Source organism: Agelaius phoeniceus, chromosome 7, assembly GCF_051311805.1.
Source record: "Agelaius phoeniceus isolate bAgePho1 chromosome 7, bAgePho1.hap1, whole genome shotgun sequence".
Taxonomy (NCBI): Eukaryota; Metazoa; Chordata; class Aves; order Passeriformes; family Icteridae; genus Agelaius; species Agelaius phoeniceus.
The window spans coordinates 10,115,305-10,129,716 of NC_135271.1; the positions used below are offsets into that span (position 1 = coordinate 10,115,305).

At 62.4% G+C, this 14,412-nt stretch overlaps 1 long non-coding RNA gene across 1 annotated transcript; it reads left to right on the forward strand.

Annotated features, from left to right (window-relative positions):
• The first annotated feature begins 12,113 nt into the window (after window positions 1-12,113).
• Window positions 12,114-14,119, forward strand: LOC143694443 (uncharacterized). Its single transcript, XR_013182925.1, has 3 exons — window positions 12,114-12,218; window positions 12,622-12,693; window positions 12,879-14,119. It is a non-coding gene; the product is annotated as an uncharacterized LOC143694443 (long non-coding RNA).
• Window positions 14,120-14,412: the final 293 nt, after the last annotated feature.

Sequence of the window (14,412 nt, forward strand, 5' to 3'; positions counted from 1 at the left end):
CAGGACACTCAGCCGCGGCCACACAGGAAAGGCCGCGACTGCCAGAGGCGGCGCAGTTGGTCTCGCATCTTCTGCAGTCGGGAGGAGGGAACGCTCTGTACAGCTAAAAGGATGTGCAGAGCTTGAAGCGCCAGGCATGAGATGGCTGGGCTGGAGTCATCCGTCATGTCCTGAAGGGCTGCAGAGAGAGAAACAGAGGCACAGTCAGAGGCTGGATCTGCGCGCAGCTGGGGAGAGCCTCCAGCCTCGTCCATGCCACAGCCTGGAGGAGGCAGCCTGGAGGAAGCAGGAGACAAGAAGGACGAGCTGGCAGCTGCTGGCAGCTGCTGGCCAGGAATGTCCCGCAGGCCCCTGCAAGGTGTCTGTGCTGTGGCCACGCTGCCCTTGGGGCGCACAGGGAGCGGAGCCGTGGGCGGGCGGGCCAGGGAACGCTGGTGCCAGCGGCAGCCCCCGGCGAGAGCCCGCGGGCCTCACTCACCCCTGCAGATGATGCAGAACTCCGGCTGCTGCCCTGTCAGGTAGCGCCCGGCCATCCCTGGCGAACACAGAGCGTGTCCTGCCTTCAGAGCCACAGCTGCCGCACACGGCCGCTGCCAGCCCTGAGGCCACACGCCCTGCTGGCCCGGCAGGGCTCAGCCCGGGCTCCTGGCGCACGCTGCCGCCCGAGGGCACGGCTGCCAGAGGGCGGCAGCAGCAATGCCCAGGCCAGCGGGGGCTGCACTTGCCCGCGCCCGGATCCTGCTGCCGGGACAGCAGGCGGGGCTGGGGCCGAGCTGCGGCGGGGCGGGGCGGGGCGGGGCGGGGCGGGGCGGGGCAGGGCGGGGCGGGAGCCGGGCTTGAGGCTCACCCATGAACCTGACGGCCGCCTCTCGCAGGGGCTCCTGTGCACTCCGCAGGTACGGCAGGGCCTGGCGCAGGGGCTCGGCCGCTCGGCTCCTGTCCTCTGCCAGCTGCAGAGAGCGGCAGGGCACGGAGGGAAAGGGTTGATGCGGGCCCTGCCCCTGGGCCGGGTGCCCCCTACGGCCGGCACTGCTCGCCCCCCGCCCACAGAGCCCTGAGGCCCGGCCAGCAGCCGCAGGCGCCGGGCCAGGTGGCTTCTCCAGGCATCGGGCTGGGCATTCCAGCCTGTCCTTACCAAGCACTCGGCAAATCTCCACATCTGATCCGTCTTCAGCAGCTGCTTGAGATCCTTCCTCTTCAGGAACCTAACTGCAGAAAGCAGTGTTTCCCGAGAGGCCTGCAGAGCAGCAGAGACCCAGAGATGGCACCGCAGCCCAGGGCACAGGACCCGCATCTCTGTGCCAAGGCCAGGAGGAGGCTGGAGCCCCTCAGGTGCCAGGGGCTGGGGAGACAGCTGAGCCCCCTCCCATGGGGACACCCAGGAGGCCTCACCTGTGCCACACGCCCGTTCTCATCGTGGCACTGGAAGAAGAGTGGGAGTAGGCTCTGGCTCATGTGCTTCTTCAGGGCCTTTTCTCCCTTTGCCACTACCAGCGTGATCACGTCTTGGAAGAGGCCAATGGAGAGCAGCCGCACAAGGCTCTTGTCCTGTTGGAAAGGAAGCAAAAGCCCTCCCCATCAGCTGCTCCAGGCCCCCCTGTGCCCAGGCCCAAGGCGCCACCCGAGTGCCCGTGGCTGGGGGCACAGAGCCTCACATTGTCAAAGAGGTGCCAGAGCGCCTCAGCCAGCTGCAGGGCCATGGGGCTGGCTATTGCCAGGTCTTTCTGCAGCGGCAGGAAGCTGAGCACAACGAGGCTCATCTCAACGATGTCTTCATCTCTATCCCACAGTAGCTTCCCAAGGCTTTCAGTCAGGCTGTACATGCTTGGATCCTGTGTGCAAAACAAGGCTGGGCAACCCCATGCTGCTGCTGCTGCTGCTGCTGCTGCTGCAGGGCTCAGAGGCCGAAGGCCTGTCCCGAAGCACTCAGGCAGCTGAACAGCGACCCTGGAGAGCTGGGAGCAGCTGGCACAGCTGCCAAAGCCCAGCTAAGCCCAAGGGGCTGCTTGCCCCAGCCCCACGCTGGCAGCACAGCTTCAGCTGCTGCCTCCTTCTCACCATCGAGGTGAGCCCCACGAGGCCTCGCAGCGCCACGCGACGCATCTGCCTGGACTCGCTCTGCAGGTGCCTTGTCAAGATCTCCAGGACTTTTTCACCACATTGGCTCAAGTCCAGGCAATCCAGGACCTGAAAGGCACAGAGCAGGCACAGAGGTGCCCAGCTGGCAGGAACTCAGAAGGGCACAGGGCCGAGTCAAGGCAGCAGCAAAGGCGCGCTTGGTGCAGTGTCCCAGGCAGCTGCGGCTACGAGAGGGCAGAGGGCTGGGAGGCAGCTCAGCCAGGCAGCGTTGGCCACGGGGCTCACCTCCACCAGGAAGGCCAGGGCGGGCAGTTCCCAGTCTGAAATGCCTTGGCTGAGCAGGTCAAAGAGGCGGGATGCCATGTCGCAGCACCAGATGATGGAGACACGGCGCATCTCCCTGGCAGGGAGAAAAAGGCACCATTGCTCCTGGGCCGGGCGGGCAAAGCTCTCCCAGGGCTGACTGGCAGAGCTCTGGTCTCCTGCCGAGCACCCCGGGGGCTCTTTGGGAGGCGCCATTCCCAGGCACCCTCCTGTGCCGGCCTTTTCCAGTCTGCTCATCCCTCCCTCGGTGACAAGGCCCTGCCGCCCATGACCACGGGGACTGTATGGGGCGTTGCGGGCACAAAGGAGAGGGGCGGTGGGGAGAACGAGGTCTCACCTGGCCAGCAGACCCACTGCGCAGTGGTGGGTGTCGGCACGGAGCAGCGTGTCCCAGGCGCGCTTGCGTTCCATGGACAGCACCGCGTGCTCATAGCGCATTTGGCAGAGCAGGGCCTTCAGGGTCTGCAGGGCAAAGCTGTGTGCAAAGCAAAGGCCAGGTCACGCTGGGAGCCCCGGCTCCTGCCCTGGGGGCATGGGAGGCATGGGGAGGCTGGGAGGACTGGCATGGAGCACCTGTTGGGCTTGGCGGAGAGGCCGTGTTGCTCCTGGCATCCCTTCCAGAAGGTCTCAACCTCTTCTGGCATCTCCTGCATGCTGATGTAGGCTTGGAAGAGCAGACTCAGAAAGAGACTGGGGAAATACTCCAGCACGACAGGCGAGCGCCAGGCCAGATTGAAGACTCTCCACAGCGCCACGGTTGCCTGCAAGAAATAAAAGAGCCAGAGACAAGGCTCAGTGGCCAAGACATGCACGTGGCAGGGCCCGAGCATGCGAGGGAGAGGCTGGGGGAGACAAGGGGGGGAAACAGCCAGCCTGGTGCCCCTGAAGCCTGCCCCTAAGGCAGGATTCAGCGCGGTCTCTGAGGCAGAAGGATGCAGCTGGCAGGAGGACAGAGAGCTGGCTGCTGGAGTGCTGGCCTAGGGGCTGGCAAAGGCCAGCTCCAGAAACTCACAGCCAGGGCAAAGACTCCTGCGTCGTCCCCATCGGAGGTGGACACGCTGCTCACTGGCCAGGCGCTCAGCACATCGAGGAGTAGCTGCAGCGCCAGCTCCGCAGTCCTGCTCGAGGACATGATGGTTGCCCACATGGTGGCGGCAGCTCTGTGGGGTCAGAGCTCTGTGTCAGGGCTGTCTCGGCTGCAGGGGCCCGCGCTGGACCTGAGCCCTGCCTCTGCCCACTGCCCCTGGCCGGCAGCGGCCAACCAGCCCACGTGGGTACAGGGGCCCCAAGGGGCAGGGAGGGAGCATGGCACCAGGCTCAGGAGCTGCCATGGCAGCACTGGAAAACAGAGGAGCCGGAGGATCCTGCAACTCCCTGCCTGTCTGGCAGTCAGCAGGGACAGGCTCTACAGGGTGACGGGCCAGTGAAGCCCAAGCCCTCAAGGCACGTGGGGCTGCCCCACCTGTCACACGATGGGGCCCAGCGCAAGAGGGTGATCAGCACATCACTGGGGTATTCCTCGGTCAGCTCCAGAAGGGCCTTGTCCAGCCTGTGCCCAGCAGCCTCATTGGCCGTGAGCCACTGGTGGATGTACCTCACCATGGTGGGCACCTGCAGAAGGCACGGGCAGACTTGCAGAGATGCCAGAGCAGCAACTTCCCCTGAGAAGTGCTTCCCTTCCAAACGCATCGGGCCGGGCCTCAAAGGCCGAGGGAGGCCGGCAGAACCGGCTCGAGGCGCCGCACCACTGCTGGGGCCAATGAGCCCTTGCCCCAGGCTGCTTACTCGCGCTGGATTGGAGACACCCTTCTCCACAAGCAAATCCAGCATGGCAGCACCGGTCTCGGCATCGAGGAACGGAAGGTTCTCCAAGATGCCCGTGCCCGCACCAGCGGTCTCTTCCTGCCAAAGGCACGTGATGAATTCACAGAGGGTCCGCAGGAGAAGGGCAGCAAGGGAGGGAGAATCCATGGAGCGCTCCAAGCCTGCTGCTTGGCTGAGCAGTGCCAGCAGGCCCAGCCCAGGTAGGGATGGCTGCAGGTACCTGCGCCGTTCTGCCGAAGCGGCCACGGGCGGCTTCCTGTTCCTCTGTCGGGTCCTTGGCTGCATCTGGCAAAGAGCAAGCGCAGCCAGAGCTGAGGGGCTGCGGGAGAGGCCAGAGAAGACAGCCCAGCCTGGCACCGCCCAGGCAGGGAGAGCCTCAGGATGCCCCGGGGGATGGAGCACTGCTGCCAGGTGCTCCAGCCCAGCTTCTGTCCTATCCATGGACAGGACAGGGATGGGATGGGATGGGATGGGATGGGATGGGATGGGATGGGATGGGATGGGATGGGATGGGATGGGATGGGATGGGATGGGATGGGATAGGATGGGTCCAAGCTGGCTACAGGCACCAGCCCTGCGGCCCAGCTCGGACACTCACGCTCCTGCAGCAGCTGGAACTGCTCCAGTTCTTCAGGCTGCTGTACTGAGGTAGCTCCAGCCTCTTCCTCCTCCAGCCAGGCCAGCTTGGGCACGCTGGGGGGTCTCTGCTCCATGTCACTCTTTGCAGTTAGGAGTGCTTGCTGAAGCAGAGAGGCCTCGGAAGCGCTGAAGATGAGCAAGTGCTGCAGTTGTGCCTTGAAGGCACCTGCAACAGAGGAGCCTCGGGAAGGCTACAGGAGAGGAAGTCCCGCAGTCTGTCCTCGAGGGCACCAGCAAGAGAGAAGTCTCCAAAAGGAAATAGGACTGCAAGTCCCGCAGTCTGTCCTCAAGGGCACTGGCCGCAGGGATGGCAGACGCTTTGGAAATGCTCCACGTCACCGAGTCCCGCAGCCTGGCCTCGAGGTCACCTGGACAGGGAATGCCTCGGAAAAGCTCCAGGTCAGCCAGGAACGAGCTGGCTGTGGGGGCTCCCCCCACAGCCCTGCTGTGTTCCGTCGCGTGCACTGAGCACCGTGGCCAGGCTATTGGCTGGTGTGGTATGGAAGATGTGTTTGTTGGCAGGATCCGTGGTGTAGTCACCTGGGATAGAGAAGGAGACAAGGAAAGTGAAGCTGGGAGCCTAAGTGCAAGCCACAGAGGAGAAGTCGGGAGGTCATGGAGGAGGTGCTCAGTCGTGCTTCTTTTCTGTCTGGAACTCTCTGAAGCCCATTCAGGGAGCGAGTAGAGGGGAACGCAGCTGCCCACGTGGCCCCGGCAGAGCTCGGAGGGCCCGGCCGGGGAAGCCCAACCCCCACCGCGGGGCGACCCGCATGCCCCCGCCCCCCGCCGGGGCTCTGCCGTCACCCACACCGGGACCCCCCAGAAACACCTCCCGGGGACCCCCGATGTCCACCCCAGGGCCATCTGCGGCTCGCCTTTGGAGCCCTGCCAGCTCCAAACATCCCCCCCAAAAACCCCAAACCCAGGCACTCCTAGGATATTTGGGCTGCGCTCCCCCTGCCCGGGCCCTTGCGGGATGGGGGACGATGCTCCCGGGGCTGCGAGGTCGAGGTCAGGCAGCGCCGGAGCCCCGCGATTCATCCTCCCCTCTCCTGCTGCTGCTTCCTGCTGCCGCTCCGCCTCTTCTTCCCTTCCTCCCTCCCTCTCCTCCCCGCTCCCGGAGCCCTCGCAGCCCGCGGGAGGGGCGGGGACGGAGGCGGGACAGGTCGGAACGCAGAGAGGGCTGGGGGGCATGCCAGGAGTGGGAGAGACTGGGCTGTACTGGGATCATCCTGGGAGCAGCTCCTGGACGACTGAGTTCTACTGGGATCATCCTGGGAGCGAGGAAGAGCAGCGCGATGGCTCCAGCGCTGGGGCTGGGGGCGCTCCTGGGGGGCCAGGGGGGAGTGGGACCCCCGGCACCGGGACCCTGAACCCCCATTGCCGGCACCGAGACCCCCCTGCTCCCCTTATCCTGCACAGGGACCCCCTGCTCCCTCTGGCTCATGGGGTGCCGCCTTTGCGTGGTCCCCATTTCAGGGCCCAGGGTTCCCAAGGGTCTCCCTTGTCCATGGTCCCAACATCTCCAGGCTGCCGGGGTTCCCCCTATCCGGGCTCCCCGTTCCGGGCTCCCGGGGTCCCCCTTATCGGAGTGTCCGACCCCACAGGCTGCAGAGGCTCCCCCAGCTCCGGTGCCGCCCTCTCCACTCTCCCAGCCCCCAGCCCGCCGGTCCCGGGCGATCCCCCCGTGGCTCCGGGCTGAGGATGCAGCGCCTGCCCCGGGCAGCCCAAGCCCCCCTGGGAGGGTCCCACGCACCCCCCGGCCCAGCGCCGGGGCTCTGCCGGCACCAACACCGGGACCCCCAAAATTCTGCCGGGCCGGAGCCGCCGAGGGGCGCCCGGCCCTCGGCCCTGTTATAGATACATATTGCAATATTGGCTTTTCGCAAATATTCACATGGATTTTATGTGTGGTGTTAAAATAACTTTGTTATAAAGATACAGTTTTTATTTCTGTTGTTAATTAAGCTTAGACATAGTAGTGAAATAGCTGATATAAGTATGCTTGTGTTAAAATGCCTGCTTGGATGGGGTAACATCCAATGAACGTGGGATGAGGACACCTGCTGCAGATGTGCCAACTATCAGCACTCACCGTCTGAAGGCAGCGTGGGCCGGGGCCAAAACTGAAGGTGATAATAAAAAAGGAGTAAAACCACAACCAGGAATACGCATGCTCTAAAAAGGTGGAACCGAGGAGGAGCCATGCTAAACAGTTCTTGGAATATGGAAACTAGTTTGGGAAAAAGTTTACTATGCACAAGGGTGTATGAATATGCAACAGGTTGATGTCAGGAAAAGGTATTGAAGGGCTATCCCCGAAGATAACAGGGGGACTTGGTTCAGTGCCAAGATGCAGCCGGCCATAATAACCTTTGCTCCGTGGTCCTTGTCTCCCCTTGTCCTTTATTAAACTCTAAATCTTCACAGGAGAGTGAACGTGGTTTTTCACAGCCCCGAGCAGAGAGCTCTGCCCGGGGACTCCGGGCAAAGGCGGCGGCGCTCGGCAGCGGCCCCAGCCCGCCCAGCCCCGGGAATTGTCCCGCACCGGGACAAAATCCTGCCCCGAAGGAGCCCTTGGAACGCCCGCCCGCGGCTCCTCCGTGCCCCAAAGGTCCCGGCAGCTGCCCCCGGTGCTGCCGCAGCTGCGGCTCTGGAGCAGGGAGGCTCTGCGGGACCCCCGGGCTGGGGTCCCCTCCCAGCCGTGTCCGCCCCGGGGCTGATGCTCGGCCCGGGCTCTCTCGCTGCTCCGGCTCCCGCACAGCCCCGCTGTGAGCGGGCACCGAGCGCCCGGCGCCGCAGGGCCCCGAGCCCCTACCCGGCCCAGGGTCAGTGTCCATCGCCGGCCCCTGGCCGGGGCTCCGGCCACTGCCCGGCCCCGGCACAACCTGCAGCTCCCAGCGCAGCTCCCTCCAGTCGGGCACTGCGGGCTCCCGCCGGGCACAACATTCCCTTCATGGCATCTCGGTTATCTCTGCTCACATCTGCACAACCAGCTGCTGCTGAGGCAATCCCAGCTCCCACTGAAGGCTTCCCACCCAAAATGCTGCCTTCAGCTCTGACACACCATTAAGAAATCCAAGAGCAAAAAAAACCTGAATCTGATTAGAGAATCTTGCAAAGTCACATCTGAGAACATTTTGTTATAAAATCACAAATAGTAACAGAAGCTGAGAAAGTCAACAATGATAGAAAACAAGCTTCCAACACTGGACACTGGGACTAGAAGAGCTCAGGCAATCCATTTGAATGGAAGGAGCCCTCTCTGACATGTGAGCAATGCCATTGAATTTCCCAAACCAGGCAAATAGGGAGCCCTGGCAGCAGCAGCTTCACACACAGCAATGACACAGAGCAGGGCAGGGCAAGAGGCTGCCAAAATTATAACTTCTACTTGCAATGAAGAACCTTTGTTTCCAGTTCTACTCTAGCCACTATTAATATAGAGTCAAAAAGACTAAAACTACTAGTAATAATAAGAACTGTACTATAATTAGCAAAAAAAAAAAAAAAAGATAATGGAAATAAGAAGAATTAATAAAATCCCTGCCATACTTATACTAGGTTTGCATGGCCAGGTTTTGGTGAGGGGCTTTAGGAGCACCTTCTGTGAGAGGCTGCTGGAAGCAGCTGCTCCTCCACGTCCCACAGAGTCAAATCCAGCCGGCTCCAGGATGGACGAGCCGCTGGCCAAGGCTGGCCTAGTTAGAAATGGTGGTAATACCTTTGGGAAAAGAGATTTAAGAAAAAGAAAATGGGTGATTGTGTAGTTGTAACTGTGAGCAGGGAAGAGCAGGGTGAGAACATGTGAGAGGAACAACTCTGCACACCCCAGGGCAGGGCAGGGCAGGGCAGGGCAGGGCAGGGCAGGAGGAGGGGCAGGAGCTGCTCCAGGGGCTGGAGCTGATTGCCCTGAGATTCCCTGGGGCAGCCCCTGGAGAGGCAGCTGGGCCCCTGTAGCCCCTGGAGGGCCCAGAGAGCAGAGACGCACCTGCAGCACCTGCAGCAGCCCGTGCTGGAGCAGGGGGTGCCTGAGCAGGGGCTGTAACCCCATGAGAAACCTGTGCTGGAGCAGGGACCTGGCAGGGACCTGCAAAGCCGTGGAGAGAGGAGCCCACGCTGGAGCAGGGTCCTGGCAGGACTTGTGAGCCCATGGGAGAGTGAGGCAGCTGCAGCAGTTTGTGAAGAGCTGCTGTCCGTGAGATGAACTCACCCTGGAGAAGTTCATGGAGAAGTGTCTCGGGGAGGCACCCCACGGTGCAGCAGGGGAACGACTCCTCTCCCTGAGCAGCAGGAGAAATAACGGGTGATGAACGGAGCAGAGCCCCCAGTGCCTGTCTCCCTGCACCACTGGGGGAGGAGGCAGAGCTGGGAAGGAGGGAGGATCGGGCAGAAGGTGTTTTTGAAGCTTTAGTTTACTTCTCACTATCATGCCCTGATCTGGATAGAAATAAATTCAATTAATATCTGTAATTTCAAAAATGCTTTGCCCATGATGGCATTTGCTGAGTGATCTGTCCCAGTCCTTAACTCAAGCCATGAAGCCTTCATTCTATTTTCTATTTTTCTCCCTCCTGCCCATCTCTGGAGGAGAGTGAGAGAGCAGCCATGGTGGGTGCCTGGCATCCAGCCAGGGTGAAGAGACAACACTTCCTTTCCTTCATTCTTTCTTTCCTTCCAGAGGTGACAGTGAAGAGGTTGAGAGGGGCTTTGATGGAGGGAGTGAAGGTGGCAGGGAGTAGTGGGGACAGGAGGCACAGGGATGTGGCACGGGCACCCGAGGGGCCCGTGCAGCTGGCAGGGGGCAAGGCCTGTCCCCCTGGGCCAGCAGCAGCCCCGTGCCCTGCCCAAGGCGCTGCCGGCAGGGGCTGGGCCCCAGAGGCAGGGGCAGAGCCCAGCCCTGGGGGCGGCGTTTGTGCCCCAAGCCCCGTCCAGCCCAGCCTGCCCCAAGTGCGCAGTGAGCCCTGGCACGGCTGCCCTGGACAGCGTGACCTGCTGGGGACACTGAGAGCTGCCCCGCTGTGACCCTGCCCTGGGCACTGCACAGGCACCATCCAAACCCCAGCCAGCAGCACCCCTGGGCATGGCCCAGGCACTGGAGAGCATCACAGCCAGCCCCGCTGCTGCTGGTGATGTCCCAGGCACCAGAGCCCATCCCAGCCCCACTGCTGCTGGGCATGTCCCAGGCACCAGAACCCATCCCAGCCCTGCTGCTGCTGGTGATGTCCCAGGCACCAGAGCCCATCCCAGCCCTGCTGCTGCTGGTGATGTCCCAGGCACCAGAGTCCATCCCAGCCCTGCTCCTGGTGATGTCCCAGGCACCAGAACCCATCCCAGCCCCACTCCTGGGGATGTCCCAGGCACCAGAGCTCATCCCAGCCCTGCTGCTGCTGCTGGGGATGTCCCAGGCACCAGAGCCCATCCCAGCCCTGCTGCTGCTGCTGGGGATGTCCCAGGCACCAGAGCCCATCCCAGCCCTGCTCCTGGGGATGTCCCAGGCCCTATGAGTGTCCCAGGTGTGGGACGAGCACCTCAAATGGCTCAGCTTTGACCCAACACCAACGGAGGCACCACCAAGGGCAGCCCTGTGAGTGCGCCCAGTGTGGGAAGAGCTCCAAGTGCTGCTCCAGCTCCATCCCCCACGGGAGGATCCGTGCTGGATGATCCCCAGTGATCCCGGTGGGCAGAGCCCTGGTGATCTGTGGTGCTTGTGATCCCTGTTGAGAAGACACCTGGCTGGGGCCTCCATATCCTCCTGGCTTCCCACCCCATGGCCTGGATTTTCTTTTCATTTCTCTTTGCCCTTCCCAACCTCCTAAAAGCAGGGTAAAAATAAAGACGTTGAGCTAAGACAAGGATGGGGACATGGGGGGTCTTGCAGGGGATGTGGGGGATGCTGGGTGTGAGGGACTTGAGGGTTCCTGGGAGAGACTTGGGGCTTGCTCAGGGCTTTGGGGACACCAGGCTGAGCGGCTCCAGTTGCACTGGGAGACCCTGGAGGAGGTTCTGGGACAGCTGATCAAGGACCCCCTGCCCCGGAACTGTCCCCATGTGCCCCCATCCCAACGCCTCGTGTCCCCTGTAGCGGCTGCCCCATTCCCACAGTCACTCCCCTTTCCCCGGCCCGATCCCATGTCCCCCCTATCCCGTTCCCGTCCTGCTCCCATCCCAGTCCGGATCCCATTCCCTGTCCCTGTCCTGTATTCCTGATTCCTGTACCGTATTTCCAGTGCCATTTCAGGTCCCTGGCCCTGTCCCCATCCTCATTCCCGGTCCCTGTCCACAATCCCGGTCCCTGTCTCCATTCCCTGTTCCCATTCCCGGTCCCTGCCCCCATTCCCATTCCCTGTCCTCGTTCCCTGCTCCCATTCACGGTCCCTGTCCCCATTCCCCGTTCCCGGTCCCTGTCTCCATTCCCTGTTCCCATTCCCGGTCCCTGCCCCCATTCCCATTCCCTGTCCTCGTTCCCTGCTCCCATTCACGGTCCCTGTCCCCATTCCCCGTTCCCGGTCCCCATTCCCATCCCCTGTCCCCATTCCCGATCCCTGACCCCATTCCCTGTCCCCATTCCCGGTCGCGATTCCTATCCCCCTTCCCATTCCCTGTCCCCATTCCCTGTCCCCTCTCACCGGACGCCGCCAACATCGCTCCGGCCCCCCCGGCCTCACGTGACCGAGGAAGCCCCGCGCTGCTCCCACCCACCAATCCCAGCGCGCGATCTCTCCCGTATTTGCATAACCACGCCCTTTGGCCTGGCTCCGCCCCCCCGCCGGCTGCAGCCGCGTCCTGGCGCTGTTTGCTCCCAGTCCCCTCCCAGCGCTCCCAGTAAAAGCGGGACCGGCAGGGAGAGCGCTCCCAGCTCCTGCCCGCTGCTCCCACCATCGTTCCCAGCGTTCCCAGTAAGAGCATCACCGGCAGGGAGAGCGCTCCCAGTTCCTGCCCGGAGCTCCCACCATCGTTCCCAGCGCTCCCAGTAAGAGCATCACCGGCAGGGAGAGCGTTCCCAGCTCCTGCCCGCTGCTCCCACCATCGTTCCCAGCGCTCCCAGGATCGCTCCCAGTGCCGGGCGGGGTGGGGCCGCTTTGGAACCCCCCCAGGGCAGAGCGCGGCTGCTTTTGGGTGCCGGCACTGCCCGGGCCAGGCTGGGAGCGGAGATGGAGCGGCAGGGAGAGGAGGGAGAGAGGAGGGGGAAAAGGAAAGGGAAAGGGAGGATCGAGAGGAAAGGAGGAGCAGGAGGAGGAGGAGTAGGAAGAGGAGGGACAGAGGAGGAGCAGGAGGAGGAGCAGCACCAACCCCACGCGGTTCCCCCACTCCGGCCGGGGTCCCTCGGCATCGCCCCCCCGGAACCGCAGGTGAGCGGGGAGCTCGCCCCAGATCCATCGGGCGGTCTCCGGCAGGGTGGTTTGGCAGGGCAGGGATCTTGCAGGACCCCAAAGCCGGCCCGGAAATGGCCCTGGAGGGATCTTAGGGTGTCCCACGTGGCGAATGCCCGGTACCGGCAGGCAGAGGAGAGATGTTGGGTATGGGGGATCCCCGGGAGAGCTGGAGGGGAACGTGGGAGCCCTGGAGTGGGGAGAGCGCAGAGGGGCGATGCCGGAGCCGGGGGATCCCCAGCAGCCTGGAGGGATGGGGGAGGCTGGGGATGAGCAGGGTCCGGGCCCCCGAGCCTGGCGGGAACAGTGACTTCTCCAGCTGCACTTGGGCAGCGGGACCATTAAACCCACCATGCTGATCCCTTGTTTTTCCCCAAACCAGGATTCCCACACCTTGGCCAGATGGAGCAGGAGACTGCGAGGAAGAGGAAGATGGCCCAGGATCCCCAGGCAGGTGAGGAGGAAGTCAGTGCCCCTTTTCCCCTCTCTCCTGCTCCATCTCCCAGCCCAGCATGGCCCCCGGCTGCAGGACAACCCTGCTGCCAATGCTGTCCTGCTGGGGATGCTCGGGGGGATCTCCTTCCCCTTCCCTCTGGCATGGAGGCAAATCCCATCCTCTCCTTGTCCCTCCCCTCCCAGACAAGGAGCTGAGGATGGAGACCAGGGAGGCCAAATCCCCACAGTAGAACCTCGTGGAAGAGGCAGTTTTGAGCAGCTCCATGGCACAGGAATCCAATGGAGAGGAAAAACCCTGGAGATCCTGCAGGAGGAGGGGCTCCAAACCCAGCTCAGGGTGCTCTGAAGAGGAAAGACCCACCCTGAGCTAGGAAGGTGGACAGAGCTTCAGCCAGAGCTCAGAGCTGGTGGCCCAGGAGCAGCTTCATGATGGGGAGAAGCCCTACAAGTGCTTGGAGTGTGGGAAGAGCTTCAGGCAGAGCAGCACCCTGATCAGCCACCAGATGATCCACACTGGGGAATGGCCCTATGAGTGTGGGGAGTGTGGGAAGGGCTTCAGCTGCAGCTCTGCCCTCATCATCCACCAACGCATCCACACTGGGGAGAGGCCCTACAAGTGTAGGGGATGTGGGATATGCTTTAGCCAGCACTCCACCCTGATCTGCCACCAGAGGATCCACACTGGGGAAAGGCCATACAAATGTGGGGAATGTGGGATGACCTTCAGTCGGAGGTCCCAACTGGTCATCCACCAAATGATCCACACAGGGGAGAGGCCCTATGGGTGCACCCACTGTGGGAAGAGGTTTCAGACCAGCTCCCATCTCCTCCTGCATGAGCGGATTCACACCCAGGAGAGGCCCTTCTGCTGCCCTGACTGTGGGAAGGGCTTCAAGCAAAGCTCCCACCTTGTCACCCACCGGCGCATCCACACTGGGGAGAGGCCCTACGAGTGTCCCCAGTGTGGGAAGAACTTCACCCATAGCTCTCACTTGACCAGACACCAGCAGAGGCACCGGTAAGGGAAGGCTTGCCAATGCCCTGATTGCAGGAACAGCTTCATGCACCACTCCAGTTTCAACCCCCATGGGAAGAGCCCTGGTGATCCATGTTCCCTCTGATCCATGCTGGGAAGACACCAGTCCCTTTTCCTTCCCCTCCCATTGACACGATGTGGCATTGAAAAACATAAGGATCTGGCCATGGCCCTGTCATTACATTTACTCCCACCTCAGAACACTGCCAGGGGCAGGAAAGGGACTCTCTCTCTCTCTCTCCCTGAGGAGAAGGGTGTCCTTTCCAGACAGGGGAAATGTGTGGCCAGGGAGAGCCAGTGAGTTGTGTTGTAGTTTTCCCTGTAAACAGTTTTTCTTATCCCTTCTCTTACCAATATTTTTTCTGTTCCTGTTTGTTTCCTTATCTCATTGCTGTTCCCAATAAATTGTTCTTATCCCAGGCCGGGATCTTTGCCTTTTGTGCTTTCCATGGGAGGTGGGAGGGCAGCGAGGGCAGCGTGGTTTTAGCGGGAGCAGGAAATTGGGGAATCCCATTCCTGAAGCCCGGCCCGTGGAAACCGAGCATCCCAGCTGGTGCCAGCCCTGGTGGCCATGGCAGCAGCCTTGGGAGCGGGTCCCTGGCTGGGGCTGTGGGAACCTCTTCCCTCTGGTGCCCAGGGACAGGAGTGGAGGGAGCGGCTGCAGCTGAGTCGGGGCAGGCT